The sequence below is a fragment of the Taeniopygia guttata genome, chromosome 1A (assembly GCF_048771995.1).
Source record: "Taeniopygia guttata chromosome 1A, bTaeGut7.mat, whole genome shotgun sequence".
In the NCBI taxonomy this organism is placed as follows: Eukaryota; Metazoa; Chordata; class Aves; order Passeriformes; family Estrildidae; genus Taeniopygia; species Taeniopygia guttata.
The window spans coordinates 33,872,554-33,878,916 of NC_133025.1; positions in this window are offsets into that span (position 1 = coordinate 33,872,554).

The following is a 6,363-nucleotide window of genomic DNA, read 5'->3' on the forward strand; positions in this document are numbered from 1 at the left end:
CAGCTGTTGTGTATCAGCAGCAACATACTAGTATGCAGGAATTCTCTTGGGCTTTAGTACATTTTCAACCAGCCAAGATTATACTGCATTATTGGAAATGTCAGGACTGGCCACTGGGCTAGAAATACTGTCAAGAGTTGGCATGTGAAAAAGTGAGCCTGTGTACTGTTCTCTTGGGCCTTTTATTTGGCAATGAGATTCTCCCCCGCTTAAACCCTTGTATGAATGGTCCATAGGTCATGTAACACCTAATCACTGGTTTCAGGTCACACAATCTCAGGTTTCAGGTCAAATTCATCCCCTCATTTTGTTCCAGCTCATTTGTGAAGCAGTCAGTTGTCAGGTCCATTTTATCTCAGTTCTTCTCTGCTTTTGTCCAAACTTTCAAACTTCCAAAGATTAAAGTAGACTATAAAATTGTTTCAGCTCAAGCTCCAGTAAAATAATTTTAGTCAGCTCTCTGCCCTGCAATGAAAACCTCAGTAATGGAAACTAATTCTTCCCTACAAAACTTGAAAAGCTTATTTTCAAGTAATCCAATCATTCCTTATGGAAACATCCTGGTACACAGGCAAGTGTCTTCTGGGCACAATCATTAGGAATGGCAGAAGGGATTAAATTTCTACAGAGGAAATGGTACCAATACAGAGACTAGGAAAGGACATGTAACATTTGGCCCTTACATTTTCGCTTGGGCTTTTTGGGATTTTTCTTTTTTTAAAATTTTTTTTTTCCTGATAGGTTTAATGTTACATAACAAATTGTGAGTCCTTTGGAAGAAGAATTAATAACATTAATAAAAATGCTTGGCCTGGGAATATTAGGTGATTAAAAAAGGCTCTGGAGACAGCTCTCAGTACAGGCACAGCTGACTCAGGGTTTTTGCTGAGGATGTGTGATTTCTTACCTTCCCTGGCTGTAACACCTCTGTAACAGAGTAACACATTTCCTCTGACAGTAACACTTCAGCTTTTATATCTGATCTTTCATCAAAGATCTTTGTCTCTGATCTTCACTTGGTTTTGTTGCATAATTTTTGGGTCTCCTAAGCATAAGATGCTATCATAAAGCTCATACTTCTTATCATAAAACATCGAAGAGGAAGGGAACTCATTGCCTCAATTTTAAATTACATTCTGGGGGGGGAAAAAAACCCCAAATAAACAACAAAACCAACAAAACAAAAACCACAGCCATACACACACAAAATAAAAAAAAACCCCAACCAAAACAAACACACACAAAAACCCTTTCTGTTTTAAATAACTTTATTCTCAAAAACATTCATTTAATAGAGATACAAGAGAAAGCAAACCAAGAGATATGTTGAGACAACACTATATCACTGCTACCAGTGTTCTTAATGTGTTAATACCATGTTATTACCAGGATCACTGAGGTAGTAACTTCTACAGCAGTCCCTAAATTATTAACTAATACAGAAACAATAACAAAAAAACCCTGTGTCAATGCAGCTTCAACAGATGCTTGTCCAGCGGTCTTGCTTCTTCAGAAAACTCCTGCCAACATCAGTATAACATAAAGACGCTTTAATAAGACTTATCAACAGCAGTCAACACTCAGTTCACACAGAGGGGAAAAAAGAGAATTGAGACCATGTCAGTGCACACAGCCTCACAGCACCAAAGGCACCACTATTAACCCTTCCACCGGATGGCAACTCTTTTAATTCAGCGTGTAAAGTCCCACACATATTATACAACTACCACTTTACATAGTGACCTACATGTGCCCAACTATGTCTTGTGAACAGTCAGATCAGGTGAACTGAAACTTCTGAGCTTCCTGTTAATGTGTGGTATGGTTGCACAGCCATGACTCAGTAACATGATGAAGTGGAATGAATGACCTAGTCTAGCTCAAAGAAAATCACTCTAAATGGGAACAGAATTTTGCAAACTGACTTATAATTCAAAATCCAGTAATAAACAGTTACTCAGATTAAGAAATAGTCCCAGCAATTTGGCTGACCAAGTACTAGCAGTTTTATCATGTAACAGAGTAATTATATTAAGCCATTTTGAAGGGAAGGAACACTTTTTAAGGTGAAGTACTTGTGCCCAGACACCAGCACTTCCACTGAGACTCTGAGCCCAGCATCTCCTGAGAGTGAGCCCCTGGCAGCTCAGTTATTCACTATAACAGAGCCATTAGAGAAGGTGATATCTTTCCTGTAACTAACAGCAGCTTTCTAACTTGTGTCCATCCCTAGGAAGCCAACAGCCCCTGCCCCAGCGCTTCCCCAGACTGGGGTTATGCTATTGGCCATCTCCCAAGAGAGTTCTGTGAATCAATGCATTTCCTCTTGGAGTAGAACCATTGTCAAGAACGTGAGATTTATGGGGCCATAAAAAATAGCTACAGCGTAGAAACTATGATGTTGTTTTCCTGGGTTATCTGTTTTTAGCCATGTGTTGTGTAAGCTAACATACACAAACAGGCTGGATCCAGCTTCCCACTGGAAACACAAATAAGCATTCCTCACAAGAGCACCATTCTGGAAACTCACAGGCCCACTCTAGCTGGGGGAACACTGAGCCTCAGCAGTTTTCCTAGTGCACATAGACAACTTTGCAAGACCTGGGCACCCAGTTGTCCAGAACAGGGTGCATCTGCAGATTACATTTATGCATCACAACAACCCAGCAACCAGAAAGAGGCCTAGAAAGGAAGAAATCCAAAAGTACATGCTTTCTGGATCCTGCCAGCTATTCCTATTCTAATTCACAACCTAAAGTAGTTGCTTTGGAGATATCCCAGCACATGATAGTATGTCATGTCTACAAAGACACCTTGAGTTTTAGAAAAAATGATACATGTATACATACATATGTACATACAATTGTGATTTAATCGCAGCCGGAACTAAGCCCCACTCAGACACTCACCCACTTCCCACTGGAATGGGATGGGGAAGAGAATCAGAAGAGCAAAAGTAAGAAAACCTGTGGGTTGAGATAAAGACAGTTTAATAGGTAAAGCAAAATCCACACACGAGTAAAGCAAAATGAGGAATTTATTCACCAGTTCCCATGGGCAGGCAGGCATCCAGCCCCAGGAAAGCAGGGCTCCATCATGCATAATGGTTACTTGAGAAGGAAAACACCATCACTCAGCTGTCCCCCAATTCCTTCCTCTTCCCCAGCTTTATATGCTGAGCGTGACACCACATGGTGTGAGATATCCCCTGGGTCAGTTAGTGTCAGCTGTCATGGCTGTGTCCCCTCCCAACTTCTTGTGCACCCCCAGCTTACATATTAATGGAGTAGGGTGAGGAGCAGAAAAGTCTTGATCCTGTGCCCAGCAATAAAGAAAACACTTCTGTATTATCAACATTGTCTTCAGCACAATTTCTAAACAGATCCCATACTAGTTACTGTGTAAAAAAATAACTGTCCCAGCACACACACAGATATGTACACATACACAGACAGTATATGTGTGTATCAGATTTTAAACATAGTGAAAAGGAAAAACTCTGAGGTTCACTTGAAACCTTCACATGTTTACCTTAGTTACCTTGCCATAAGGTTACCTGACATAAATATAATGTCAGTCACATTTACAAAGCCAATATGCTTTACTAGAAAACATTATCATGACCTTTGAAGAAAGTGGGGAGTAAGAAGCTTGAGTTGTCCTTTGCCCCTTCCACTGAAGAACCATCTACACTACGCAGGATTTGCTGCCCCGGCTCTACTACCCAACTCTCCCCGCAAAGAGCAAGCTCTTGGCAAATGAGTGCTCTTACACTTTCAACAGAGCCCCACAAATGCAATGAATGATCCAACAGAAGCTGTGAAAGCTGTATGTAAACCAGGCCTCGCTTGCTTTCCCAAAGGACAATCTTCACACCAATCTCATGCAGTTCTCAGTCCTCCACCCTAACACGACACCACACAGAACCACCAAGTGCCATCCTTCAGTTTCCCAGGCACAGCATATTTGACATGCCAAGTTCAGGCTTCCTCAGTCACTCCACGAGCTTCTTTACGACACAGCCTGCAAAAAAGAATCCTCACAAGGTCAGCTTACATCCCACACAGATGAACTGTAGGAAATATTAGTATACTTAGGAAGTTCATTCACATTTCTACATGGAACTCCAGATGTCCTTCAACACAACAGAAAAAACTGAATCGAAAAGCAAACCAAAACTTGGATTTCCATGAAACTGGAGTTCTTCTCTTACCTACCATCCACTGACTGCTCTTCAGGTTTTGCTTTTGGTGTGATGACTGCTATTGTGATTAACACTTTCCACTGGGGTCCACTGCACAGAAAACAAAAGAAATTACTGCATACCTAAAAGTTAACTACAGCTCCACCATGCTATTCTCTCTTCTCAGGCTCCAGTCTGCAAAGGACTGAATAATTGCTGAATAGAATCAGGACATTAATTTTGGGCCACTGACAATTAAAATAACTGTTCCGCTTGTTTTCTTTATCACACAATTGTGTGCATCTAGGTAAAGAAACCATTTTTCTTCAGGCTACAGTAAAAATTGGTCAACAAGGTCACAGCAAAGCTTCCACTTGCATGTAACAGTGATGGGGCTCTTTGCTGACAGATTTTACCACATGGTTAAGAATTGCTGTGACACCAGATCATTCGGTGTCAGCTCAGCCTTGCAGAACAGGAAGATGGAATTAATCAATGGCATCACACAAATAAGCACACAGTAAATTGGTCAAAGAAGGTGTGCTTCCTATACCATCTTCAAGTACTACATATTTGCTCATTGAGTATTATGGATTTGGAAATTCCTTTTTCTTCCACTGTTATCTGCCAGAGAGCAATGACACCAGAAGTAAGATAAGAAGTAAGATTAGTACCTGGACTCCAAGAATTTTTTGAGGGAAGAAGAAAGCTGGTGGCTGGTAAATAATTTTATTTCCTTTCACCTTACTGCAACACACACTGGGTTTTGGGATTCCCTTGAGTGCAGAGGGAATTCCAGTTATTCCAAAGACATGGGTGAAGCCAAACCTGTTTTGGAAGGTTGTTACTCACCATATAGGAATCCATCAGCAATTCACTAGATGTGTGAATCTATTAACCCAAAAAAGGCTGAAAAACCCCTATACAACATACTCATAGCGATTAAAGTATCACTAGAAGACTACTTAATGAGTGGCTTTGTGACTCAATTCAGACTGTATATGCAAAACCAGTTAGAGAATCACAGAGTAAGCTGAGTTGGAAGGGACCGCCAAGGATCACCGAGTCTAACTCCTGGCCCTGCACAGCATCACCCCCAAGAGTCACTCCATGTACCTGAGAGCATTGTCCAAACACTTCTTGGACTCAGACAGGTTTGGTGCTGTGCCCACTGCCCTGGGGAGCCTTTTCCAGTGCCCAACCACCCTCTGGTGAAGAACCTTTTACAATATCCAACCTAAACCTCCCCAGACACAACCTTAGGCCATTCCCTTGGGTCCTGTCACTACGCACCACATTGAAGAGATCAGTGTCTGCCCCTCCTCTTCCCCTCACAAGGAAGCTGCAGACTATGACGAGGTCTCCCCTCACCTCCCTTGATCAACTGGTGACAGGTTGGGAACAGCAGATGAAGACATTCAACACTTACTGACTGGGTCAGTTATTAATGTGCTGGTTTTCTAAATCTTGACCTTAATCTGACAAACTCACAAGGTTGTTTATTCCTGAGATAGATCTCCTGTTGGAAACTCCTTATTGTTCTGAAGTTTCCTTGACAGAAAACAATACACATTCAGTGCACAGCATACACTTGTAATTATTAATAAAGGGTGCACTTTTGAACATTTTTTCCATGTTCAGCTTGCTTGAAAGAGCAACATGTAATATGTTTGAAGGCTGGTCTGAAATATTTAGAAAAATCAAAATCCCTCTTGAACAAGATAAACAATATCAGAGAACTGGCATAAAGAATTTTACATCTGCTTTGAAGACTGCAGAACACACTTCAGAAGTTTTGCACTAGCATAACTCAAAACCAAGTATTTTGTCTACATTTCCCTTTGAAAACTTCTGTCCAAAAGTAATTCAATTAGAACACTTCAGGCAAATACTAAAAGTTGTTTAGATGGGAAATAATATCCACTGATGTGTGAGACACCCTGAGCTTTCATTCTAACATCTAAATTGGTGTGAACCCCTATGCAACAAAAATGTCTCCCGCCTTTACCATACCTACTCTCTCCCTGGCAGAAATCAAGACACATGTACCATACTGCACACATCTAACAAACTCAGAGCTACCTAAGATGTACCAGACTCACCTGTACCAGTACAGACAACACTATAAGCAAAACTGGCACATATGGTGTTATTGTATCTATGACTTAGAGACCTGCAAA